Source organism: Mus musculus, chromosome 4 (assembly GCF_000001635.26).
Source record: "Mus musculus strain C57BL/6J chromosome 4, GRCm38.p6 C57BL/6J".
NCBI lineage: Eukaryota > Metazoa > Chordata > Mammalia > Rodentia > Muridae > Mus > Mus musculus.
Genome location: NC_000070.6, coordinates 3,641,847 through 3,654,627, shown reverse-complemented (window position 1 = coordinate 3,654,627; position 12,781 = coordinate 3,641,847).

The following is a 12,781-nucleotide window of genomic DNA, read 5'->3' as shown; positions in this document are numbered from 1 at the left end:
TAATAATATGCTTACTACTAATAAAGGAGAAATGAGAAATAAAAAGAACTTGGCAAACAGTTTAGACATGAGTTCAGAATAACCAAGCAATCTGGGAACACTTTAACCTTTTAGGCCACCGGACACAGCAGCACTTCTGTTATGTTCTGCCAGAGACAAACCTGAGAGAAATCATCACAAGATATATCAGGCAGGTCCCATCAGGCAGGCTCCTTTCTGTAAAATAACTGCCTTGTATGCCCCCAAAGGTCACTAAGGAAGGAGAGGGACACTGCAGTAGTCTAATACTGAGACACCTTGATTCACCATGATGTCTCATGCTGGGATCTCTGTTTTAAAGAACATTGGTTGGAATGGATGACTGGCAAACCTTGAAAGACCCATGAAGTTAATTTAGGTATGAGAAAGGTATTTATACTGATTTCCCAGGGGCCCAGGCCTCCAGCATGCTAAGCAAATGTTCTATCTGAGCCTCCACCCTAGGAATTGTATATGAAGTAGTCTAGGGTGGTAGAATAGGGCAGACCTTTTCATAACTTAAATGCACATACAAGCAGATTGGGAGATGACCATCACTGAAAAGAGAGTTGTGCTGAGCACGGTAGCACATGCCAACTACTCTAACACTGAGGATGCTGAGGCAGGAGGATTAGAGGCTTCAGGAAGAGATGTTGGAGGAGAAGAAAGAAGAGAAGGAAAGAGAGGGAGAGAAGGAAGATACGTGAATTCCCAAGAGGAAGGGCCAGGCAATTAGGAGGGGGTGGGTAGGGCACATAGTGAGCCACCAAGTTAGTCAGGAGGCAGAGGGAGCAGGAACATGTATGTTAGAGATGGTTTCTATGGAAAAGAGCAAGCATGGCAGGACCAGAAGGCATAGGAAGGGCAGGATAAAAAGTCTCAAAGACATAGAGTTGTCCCTAGTCCATTATCTGGACCTGGGGTGACAGATCAAGGACTGTGGCCCATAGAGGGAGAGTTGAAATCTTGGACATAGATTGGTTGTTTGAACAAGAATGCGAAGCTTCCTGGTCAAGCAGTGACTCTTGCTAGGAACTAACTAGGTATGAAATCAGAAATCCTCTCACAAACAAGGCCCCAGATGTCACAATGCGAGGAGACTGAAAACTAAGTACACAGTTGACACAGATAGGATAACAAGCCAGCAACTTAGTGTCCAGTGCCTGGGGTGGGATGTCTCTGTATCATCCCACAGCTGCATTCTCAGAGATAAGTTTAAATCTATTTCCCTACAGCCTCTCTGGATGGTTGTAGCACTCATGTAAATCCATGGGTGTCTTTACACTCTGCTCAAAAATTTGAATAAAAAGTTAAAACATATTTAGGCTGTCTATCAGATTTTGATGTAGAGAGAGATGAAAGAGACCATTTAAATGTCGTTAGACTCCACAGATACTCAGCATCATAAACAGGTCCTAAGACCTTGCCATTCTCTATCTCTCCTTACTTGTCCAGGAAAGCCTTATTGCATTAAGCTAAATTTCCTCTTGTACAGTTTACAAAACTGTTCAATGCACTTGCTTAGTATTCACAAGACCCTTGCTTTGATTCCAAGAATTACAATAAATAAGCAAAACTATAACATAAGCACCAAAACAAAACTGAATTAGACATAAAACCAGACAAGGGTAATCCAGCAGTGCCTGTTATTGGGCTCAGCATTGCTCTTAAGCAACACTTTTGTGTTAGGCAGGCTACAGCCTTCTCCTGGCAAGAGAAGGCTTGACTATAAAGAAGCCTTCTTGACTAAGAGAAGATGAAACCACATCTGCATCCATATGGCAACATGCATAGACTGTCAATAGGATATGCTGCTAAAGAAAAAATCATAGTTCAATGTTTTAGACTAATGCTTATACTGGATCCAATAAATGAAAATAAAAATAAAAATTGAGTTACTCAGGGTAAAACTCCATCTCATAAAGCAAAAGAAACTTTGTATAGACCTCCTGAGAGATGAAGATTAGAAGACAGCTAAATCTCCACAGTCTTGTTTTCATAGCATGGCAATGAGAATTCTCCAACCCAGTTCATAGACAAGACAGCTGAAGAGTTCTGATGTTGCCTGACATTCTGATCGTAATTATCTCTATAAGGATCACAATTTAAAAATGTCCAGTCTGGCTTTTGCCCATTGTTTCTATTTCCCTCAAGCCTTCTCTATAGAAAACCAACCCATTTAGCTTACTGCATTTTAGGGAGTAAAGTATTGCCCAATCCTAGAAGACAGAATAAGATCAATAAACTAAACCATTTTAATATAATATGTTCTGGGGTTCTTAAGAGATCAACAATAAATACTCAGCCTTAAAGCTCTGATGTTGACCAAAATTTCATGTGGCTCATGAATACAGAGTGAAAATATCCTGGCATATGCTGAGATGGATTCTAACTATATAGTTCAGGCTGGTCTTGAACCTAGGATTCGGCTTCAGCCTCCTGAGGGTTGGGATTACAAATGCGGGCCACCAAGCTCAGCAAGGATGATATCGTAAAGAAAAGTGACTTTATGCCAGGTGATATCCAGAGCTGGTGATGATAGAATCACAGAGAGATATATACCAGGACAAAGAGCTAGGATGCTACATGGCCTCTGCCCAGTGACATTCTTTCTAGCATTTTCTGCTGATGCTGGAAAGAGCTTCAAAGACAGTGCCATTCTGGGGTCTCTCAAAGTGAGATCTTGGTAAATGTTGATAAAGATAGAAAGACAGAGGAATAAAACAAATAGCATCAGGTTAAAAGGAAAGACATGCAAAAGGCCCTGTGGTGGCTAATTCCTGAAATTTAGTATTCAGGTTTCAGAGGCAGGAGGATCCTGAGTTTAATGCCTGCTTGTGCAACAACAATGACAAAGCCAGAAACACCATGGCTTGTCTTTTGTAATACAAAGCTACAAGCAAGGACTGTTGCTTAATGTGGCACAAATAACTCAGAGGGTGCTGCAAATCACTGACAAGAAAGGAGAGGAGTAATCACTAATTACCGAGGAAGGAACCCTGCTGTAGGCAGGTCACTGAGGAACAGCCCAGGGGCCTCTCTAGGCCATTTAGTAGGATTATATCCCAGGTATGCCCACAGCACTGACCACTACGCTGCTCGTCAACCATAGAGGAAGTCGTTATGTTAAGCAGTTGAGTAGATCAAAGTCCTTTGACATCCCATTGTAATACAAAACGGTATAAGCAACATAAAATATAAAAACAAAATTGATAAAATGTAACCCTTCTTAGCACAAAAGAGTCCTTTTTGATCAAACCTCACTGTGCACCAACCTTTTGAAAACCAATGCAAAACTGCATAAACAGTCATTTCAGGTTCTCCGGAAGCAGGAGTTGGGATCAGAGAATCTAGTTGCATATGTAGCAGAGGATGGCCTAGTCAGCCATCAATGGGAGGAGACGCCCTTGGTCTTGGGAAGATCATATGCCCCAGTACAGGGGAATGCCAGGGCCAGGAAGCAGGAATGGTGGGTTGGGGAGCAGAGCAGGGGGAGGGGACTTTCGGAATAGCATTTGAAATGTAAATGAAGAAAATATCTAATAAAAATTTTAAAAAAGAACACCCCTTTATTCACACTGAATTTGGGAACAACAGAACCACGTTTGGTGACTCCGTGCAGAGCTTCCAGGGGTGACTGGGATACTGTGGTAGCTGATCATGCTAGTCTCTGAGAGGAAAACCAGGAATCAGGAAGATCTCAGGAAGAGGAGGTTGCTATGAAAGTCATACAGACTCCTGTTCTGTCTCAGATCATCCTTGTCTCTTCTGTGAAGTCCTCAGTTGTCTTCCCAAAAGGATAAGAGGTCATATGAGTGACTCCTGCCCTCCTGTCTATCTTGGCCTGCCCTGTATCCTTCAAGAGTCCAAATGAGGCCATGAGATTAAGTGCATAGACCTCTGCAATTACTCTGAATCCAATGCTGTACATATCAGGTACATGTGCTTGTAGTTTAATAATATAAAATACTGTGTACTTGTATGGATAGATGACTCTATGTATGAAACCACGGAGACAGACACTGAGCGAGAAGGACATGGGGCTATAACACCACTTCCCTTTATTCGATGGTTAGAAAAGATCACGGGCTCAGCTCCATTGATGAGATCCATTTTATTGAGAGGATCATGCCAAGCACAGGTGACACAAAGGTAACTTGGCAAGAAGCCAGCTTTCCAGCCACTGAAAGAAGGCCCCAGAAATTGAGGCTGGGTACAAAGGGTAGGTAGCACATGACAGATAATGTTGGCGAAGATTGGGTTGAACATGTAATGGTAGAATACCATTTAAAGAGATATGTATGCAGAGAGGACTTTTAGATTTGACATTGAGAATTCTTGCATGTTTCTGGCCATGGTTGGTTTTTGTCAACTTGGCAGAAGCTAGAGTTATCTGGAAAAAGGGAATCTCAATTGAGAAAATACCTTCATAAGAATAGCTTGTAAGCAATTCTGTAGGGCATTTTCTTGATGAATGATCAATGTGGTTGGGGGCAACCCACTATGGGTGTTCCTAGCGCTGGGCGGGTGGGCCTGCATTGTGTAAGAATACAGCCTGAGCAAACCACGAGAAGCAGTCCAGGAAGCATGTTTGTCCAAGGCCTCCTGCTTTCCAGGTTCTGAAGTCTGCCTTGTCCTAACTCAATGGATTAAGACCCGAGATGTGTAAGTCAAGTAAACCCTTTCCTCCCCAGTTGCTTTTGGTCCTGGTGCTTTATCACGGCAATGGCAATGCTAACTAAGACAGTTCTGAATACTAGTCTGTGAAGACTGTCGTTTATTATCTAAGAGGCTATTGATTCATTTAGTGATAACCGGTGGGCACCACCCACATTCAGAACAGAACTAAATGTGCAAGAGGGAATGAATTAAATGTTTCTTTACAATCACTTTAGGGAACTGTCAGGTCTAGAGGGCCCACTTTACAGTAGGCACTGCCTACTTTGTCACGTGCCTTGGGGGCACAATACCACATTGAAGGGAGTCTCGGTGTTGGTGTGGGGAATATGTTCTCACATCTCTTTCCTGGATTAGAAGCAGAAGTCTGGTTTTCATTTATTCCTCCAGATGGTAAGTTATTGGAGAGAAAGCCTTTCATGGTCATGTAGACACTTTTTTGTTCCTTATTCTTAGCAGCTACCATTGTCTCTGTATCTCAGTAGATACTGAGTTTGTAATATAAGAAAAGTTTGGCAGGCTTCCTCAAAGGGTGGGAGGAGTCCAGGGAGAGAGAAACAGCAGCTCACCTCTCCACCAAAAACAAGCCCTGGGTGGGCTGCTAAGCTTTTGCACTTGACTGGGTCTGTGAGAGCATCCAGCTGAAGGCAGCTGGTCAGCAGGAGGAAGCCCATGGAATGGAGAAGTGAGAATGCAGCTGAGTGCACAGCCACCCTCATCGTGGCCGGAAAACCACGAATGGAAAAAGAACGAGTGCCCCAGAAGCTCTTTGAGAACTTAAAGTGAGTACACAGGGTCAGCCAGGGCTTCATTTCCTCACCTGACCCCCCTCCATCATGTTCCTCTCACCCACAAGTGTGTGTGTGTGTGCTTTTCTAAGTTACAGACCCCTGCTTATGTGTTGGACCATGGTGCATTAGGTAAGGCGTAGTCAAGGAAAGCAAGCTCTGTAATTCCCTTCAGTTTGTGGGTTTACTTGTTATCATTTGGTGGGGGTTAGCGGTAGAATTAAAATCAAGAGTGACATACGTTAGGTAAGTGCTCTTTCTCACTGGGCTTCACCCCAGCCCACATTCTTTGTGTAAGGTGACCTTGACGTCCTGGGCTCCAGAGATCATTGTACCCCAGCCTCCTCAGCTGCTGGGACAGGATGAAAGCCTGGATCTGAGCCACAGCCTGGTTCTTAAGCAGGACATGGGTGAGCTCAGTGGATACATCTTAGCAAGTGGGCTTGGATCTCACAGTGATGGCAGCATGACCCTGGCTCTGGGTCCTCCTGGTTGTGAATACCCTTAAGGTGATGGGACAGCCCTGAGCTTGCTTTCTCCATGAACAAAAATGTAGTCACTTCTAGTGCTCATCTTCCAGGCTGTTGCAAAAAGTGAATGTGATTGGTTCATGAAAGTTACTTTCAAACCCTTGGAGTACCACTGGGTCTTTCCTTAACTATAAACTAGACCAATCACTCAACAGCAACATCAGTGTCTACCCCAGGCTAATTTCCCCCTCTTTTTTCTTACTTCCTCCTTTTCATAGTCCCTAGTATATAGCTTGTTATTAAATTAGATCAACAAACATCCAACAGGTTTCACATCTGACTCCGAGATAAATAGGTTTAAGCTGAAGTATCCTCAAGAAAAACAGATGACAAACATGTCAGAAGACCTTAAGAGATGTTCATGGCCATGATAAATGAACCGAGGAGAAGGGCTCTCTCCCCAGAGCATGATTTAATTATTCTGTTTTCTAGGACTATTATAAAATACCACAAAGTTGGAGACCTACACAGAGCTGTGCTCTGTCACAGCCCTGATCATGATGATGGCTGTGCCCTGGCAGAGTTGGGGGTCTACCACTATGACTTCTTTGTATGGTTGACTTATTTTTGTCTGAGATGCACTATGTATCAATAGATGATGTGGAACTTCATGCTCTTCTGAAAGCTGAGATGACAATGTTCCACTGTATTCAGCTTCTGTGCAAACTTTCTTTTCCTTACAGTGCTGGACATCAGATCTAGATACCTGTTCCCACAAATCAAAGGCTCTCCCTTGAGCTATACCCATAAGCCGTTTTGGAGTCTATTGACTATGACTAGCCCATGCCATTGTACCATCACATGTATATAACAAACACTAAGCCAAGGGGCAGAAGACATTGAGGGTAACTTAGTGTGATGAACCTTATTATAGAGAAAGTAGTCTTGAAAAGAGGAACTCACAGATCAATGTCAACAAATCATGTCTACCAGCTTTGGGCTGCAGAAAGCATTGACACTGGGCTCTATAACCTCTCTTTAGCATGGGTATGTGCAGTGTTTCTTCTGCGTATATGTCACAATCTACTTAAAAATTTGCTTTCCTCAAATGTTTAATTCTTTATTCAGAAGAGTACTGCAGTGAGCATTTACCTAAGTCTTTTTGGTGTTTGTTTGTTTTGAGGCAAGGTCTCTCTATGTAGCCCTGGATGGTCTGTTAAATCATTCTTAGCAAGCAGACCACACTAAGAAGGCAAATGGTGAGCCATGGCTTCTAGGCTGTCATTTGCTAACTTGTTACTAGAATTGGAAAAGTTCACATACATTGCCCTCTGGTTAGAATTACAGGAAACTGAAAATCAGCTGCTCAGTAAGAGGGAAGTTAGATGCGGTACAGCAGCTAAGGGTGACGACTCATCTTCCAAGGGTTTCTAGAGACTGGCAGTGGCTCGAGTTCATCAGGAAATGCTGGCTTGTGGGCTTGCACTGCCACCTGTTGCATGAGGGTTTCCAACCAGGGTGACAACATAAACAAACCAAACCAAACCACCTCTGTACAATGCTAACTAGACAAAAGGCAGAAAGCATAGCACATGGTACCTTGGCTTCCATCGTGTGCACCACAAGCACATGATATCCTTCCATTTGGCCAGGCTTTTCTGGTAAAAAAAAAAAAAAACGGAAAAGTAACAGCTTACATTGATGAGCCCATTTTCCTATTTCTATTGAAGGCTCCACCTGGTCACTGTCTGGGTATGCTTCTATCCTGTGTGGCAGAATCCAACAAACTTCCTGCAAGAGGCCTGAATTATGGACGACTTTCTACTTCCTCTTCTCCCTCCTTTCCCTTCCTTCCTTTGTTCCTTCCTCCCTCCCTGCTTCCTTCTTTTCTTCTTTCCCTTCTTCCTTCTTTTATTTATTTTTTGAGGCAGGATCAAGTTGGCTGGAATTCCTTGTGTAGCCCAGGCTAACAGGGAAGTCACCATCTTTTTGCTTTCAGCCCACTATGCTGCCTAGTTTTGTATCAATTTGTCACAAGCTAGAGGCATCTGAAAGAAGAGAACTGTAATTGAGAAAATGTTCCCATAAGATCTGGCTGTAAGGCAATTTTTAAAATTTGAGGTTGATGGGGGAGGGCCCAGTGCATGGTGATTGGTGTCATCCCTGTACTGGTGGTCCTGGATTCTATAAGAAAGCAGGCTGGCCAGGCGTAGTGGTACTCGCCTTTAATCCCAGCACTTGGGAGGCAGAGGCAGGTGGATTTCTGAGTTTGAAGCCACCCTGATCTACAAAGTGAGTTCAGGACAGCCAGGGCTATACAGAGAAACCCTGTCTCAAAAAAAAAAAAAAAAGCAGGCTGACCAAGCCATGGGGGCAAGTCAGTAAGCAGCACCCCTCCATGGGCTCTGCATGAACTCCTGCCTCCAGGTTCCAGCCATGTTTGAGTATCTGTCCCGACTTCCTTCAATCGTGAACTATGATGCAGAAGTGTAAGCTGAATAAGCCCATTCTGCCCCTTTTGGTTGTGGTGTTTCATACTAACAATTGTAACCCTGACTGGGACACTCACCATGTGCTGGGATTACAGGCATGTAATTACAGGCTGGGATTACTCACCACGGGACTCATCTGCATCGCACTTCTTGAAAGTACTGTTTGTGAAGTAGCAGAAATCAGAATTTACATTTCCTTCTTAACACTTTAACAGCACCATAGCATCACTATTGGTAGCATGCTCCAAATAGTTCTTAATTTTTGAGGGTCTGCAAAGAGCTCCCGACCCCTCAGAGACTCTGAACTATGTCCATTTTCATTTCACTGGGATCAGGGAGAAGCCAGCTTTAAACACAGTGCGAGTGGCTCTAGGAATTTCTTTTTAGCCATTATACTAGCAACTCTTCACTGAGCTTCCTGATTGTTTAGTGATGCAGGAATGGCTGTTTACATTTCATAAGAAGAATGTAGCTAGGCACATAGTTGCACATGCTTATAGCCCCAGCAAGTCAACATCAATGACAGGAAGTCTGGCTACATACTGAGTTCTAGGCTTCCTAGAGCTAGAGTCTTAACCTGTTTCTTTACAAAATATTCCCAAGTAAAACATGGCAGCGGCATCAGGTGGCTTGTCTACAATTAGTTTGTGCCCAAACTGAATCAGATTGTTATTTGGGGCTGACAGTTTAGCTGAGTGCTACAGTGGGTATCTGGCATAACGCTATAAAATAAAAACAGAGATAATTAATTAATTAGTTAGTTAATTAATTAATAACCAACCTCTGTAGTACTCAGCCCTAGCACCAGCACATTTGTTTCTGGTTAAAACAATGTGATTACAAAGATAACAAAATTTAATGAGAATAAAGGAAAAAATGCTTATTTCCTAGCCTCTAACTGATTCATTTGCCAAAGTAGGGATGAACACAATGCATTTTTATTTTAGTAATGGAATGCAAGGTTTGTTATTAACACTCTGACAGCTATCATCAACCCCTCTTTCTTTCTTATATCTAATGGTATATCAGTGTTACCTTCACTTTTCAAATGAATCAGTGAAGACACAGGTCTAAGGTACGGGGTCCCCAATGTGTTTAGCCTTATTGGAGCAGAAGAGTGCAGTAGCTCTGAAGACAGCCTAGGTTCTAATCTCTGCTACCCCACTTTCCAGTGCTTCAAACTTGGACAAATAACTTAATATTCCAACCTTAGTTTTGTGACCTGCGAAACTATACAAATGTCACTGATTTCATTCATATTGGTCTGTGAGTGTCAAGTGAATCAAGGAAAGTAGGCCATGGTCACTGGCTGTAGTTACTACAATCTTCCACTAGCGGCGTCAGTCCCACAGAACTTAGTCATTGAGCCTAATGACAGCTTGCCTCTAAGTTTGTCCCTTGTAAAGGTCAAGGCTGAGTTGACAAGGTCACTTAATGAGGGTGTGATGCAGGTAAAGCCGTGTTACAAATTGTAGCCATAAGGCACATAGTGTCTTCAGCTGTAGTGCCAGCTACCCAGAAGCTAAGGCACAAAAAACACTTGAACTCGGACTTTTAAAGCCAATCTGGACAGCACAGTGAAACCTCATTTAAAAACAATGATTAGTACTGGAGAGGCAGCTCAGTGTTTAAGAGTACTGGCTGCTCTTACAGAGGGCCTGAGTTCAATTCCCAGCACTCACATAGCAGCTCATAACTGTCTTAAAACAATGATTATACACTTGAAAACGAATGTTTATATATATGGACATATTTGCATACATAGATGTTTCTTTGTTTATGATATGCACATGTTCTGATAAACCCCTTTGAACACAGAAAACATCATAAGTTAAACATAAGTGACCTGCCTAGGTACATTCTATTTCAGAAATGCAATGTGCTTAGGGCTAGACCCGCACCCCCATATTGCGTGGGTGAGTGAGAGCTGCGGCTCAGTGTCCATGTCTACCACAGAGAGAAGTATCACGGTGCTTTGTCACTAGCTCCCGAGCAGACCCCGACATGACATCTGAAGCATGGTTTCTACAGAGTGTACTGCTTTCCATCATCATAAGGTCAGAGATCATAGAACCATCATGAATTTGAATTTGAATTTATCTGTGTGCGTGTGTGTGATTTTTTTTACTGAAAAATAATATTTTACTTTAAAATGTAAAATTTATTGGCATTAAGTATACAATTATGCAGCCAATTTATCTCTAGAACTTTTTCACCACCTCAGTGTGAATTCCTGAAGTGACAGTTTCTTCCTCTCCACCTCACTGAGCCCTGGTAATAACTATTCTACTTTCTATTTCTATGAACTTGACTTCTTTAGGTCATGTATGTAAGTGGAACAGTCTAGTGTTTCATATGTGCTTATGAGCAGAAAATTAATAAGAACTGAGGCTGTGATAGAAGCCATCTGCATGGTCTGCTCACTCCCCTTATCTTCCTTTTAGAGATTCTGCCTGTCTTGTTCTTCATGTGCAAAAACCCTCATGGAGTTCACGATTGAGGTCCTGTGGAAAAGGAGGGTATCAGGACAAAGAATGGGGATTCATTAAGACAGAGTTATTTTCTGCTGGGTGTGGTGGCGCATGCCTTTAAACCCAGCAATTGGGAGGCAGTGGCAGGTGGATCTCTGGTTTGAGGTCAGCCTGGTCGAGAGAGAGAGAGAGAGGCGGGGGAGACAGACAGAGAGACAGAGAGAAAGAGAGTTCCAAGACAGCCAGGGCTACAGAGAAACCCTATCTCAAAAATCAAAACAGCAACCCCCTGCCTCCCACACACACATCTGCATGTTCTCTCTCTCTCTCTCTCTCTCTCTCTCTCTCTCTCTCTCTCTCTCCCTCCCTCTCTCTCTCTCTCTCTCTCTCTCTCTCTCACACACACACACACACACACACACACACACCCCAAAGCCAAAATAAAACAACAACAAAAAAACTGTTCTTTTGGTAAAGAAGAGCAGTGCATTAGTTTGATTAGTGGTGGGGAGACACTTTTTTCTTTTCTTTTTTCTTCTTTTGGTAACTGGGACAAGTCTGAGAGAAATAGTTTAAGGAAGGAATGCATACTTTTATCTGACAGGCTCACAGTCCACGGCTAGCCAGCTCCATTGCTTTAGGCACGCAGCAAGGCAGCGAGGCAACGAAGCGGACCATGGTGGCAATGGGAGTATGAAGTAGACACTGCTCACCAAAGGCAGCTATGAGCAGAGAGGATGAAGGTGGGGTTGGAGATGAGGAATATGATTTCTGGGTGTGTCTTACTTTTTCCCATTAATGGCAGCATATTACAAATCCATCAAAAGATGAATTTCATGACTAATGCAGAGCCCTCACACAAAACTATATATATATATATATATACTGTATGTTGTAAATTAAGGAATGCCAAGCCACAGTGTAGATGAAAACACCCCAAGGCAACTTTGCTTTTGACATCTACTTATTTTCAAGATGTTTAAGAGTCTTCAATCTGAGCCAGGCATGGTGGTTTAGGCCTTTAATCCCAGCACTTGGGAGGCAGAGGCAGGCGAATTTCTGAGTTTGAGGCCAGCCTGGTCTACAGAGGGAGTTCTAGGATAGCCAGGGCTACACAGAGAAACCCTGTCTCGAAAAACCAAAAAAAAAAAAAAAAAAAAAAAAAAAGTCTTCAATCTGTCTACAATGTGACTCAGATAGTAAGAGAAGATTGGAAATGGGTTGAATGCCTGTATTCTCTACCCTTGAGTTCTTTTTTTGTTTTTTTTTTTTGTTTTTTTTTTGTTTTTTTTTTTGTTTGTTTTTTTTTTGAGACAGGGTTTCTCTTTATAGCCCTGGCTGTCCTGGAACTCACTTTGTAGACCAGGCTGGCCTCGAACTCAGAAATCCGCCTGCCTCTGCCTCCCAAGTGCTGGGATTATAAAGGCGTGCACCACCACGCCCGGCTCTACCATTGAGTTCTTAAAGTTAAGTAATTTTAAGCCTGGCTATACAGTAAGATGATGTCTGCATTAATTATTTTTCTCACTGCTGTGGTAAAACTCGAACATCATGAACTGGAGGGGAAAGAAAGGTTTATTTCATGATTCCATAGGACAGAATGTGTTACTCTGAGGAAGACAATTTGGTCTGGGCTCCTGTGGTGGTGGAAGTGTATGGTGGTCTATCCTTGGATTAGCGAGTGGCACGGGGCTCTACCCCTTAAGGCCTGTTCCTAAACAACCTACTTCCTTCTACTAAATTCTACCTCCCAAAGGTTCTACAACCATCACCTCCCTTCCTCCCCTCCCTGCAACAGCATTACCAGTTGGGGTCTAAATATTCAAAACACATGAACCAGTGGGAACATTTCACACTTAAATCAT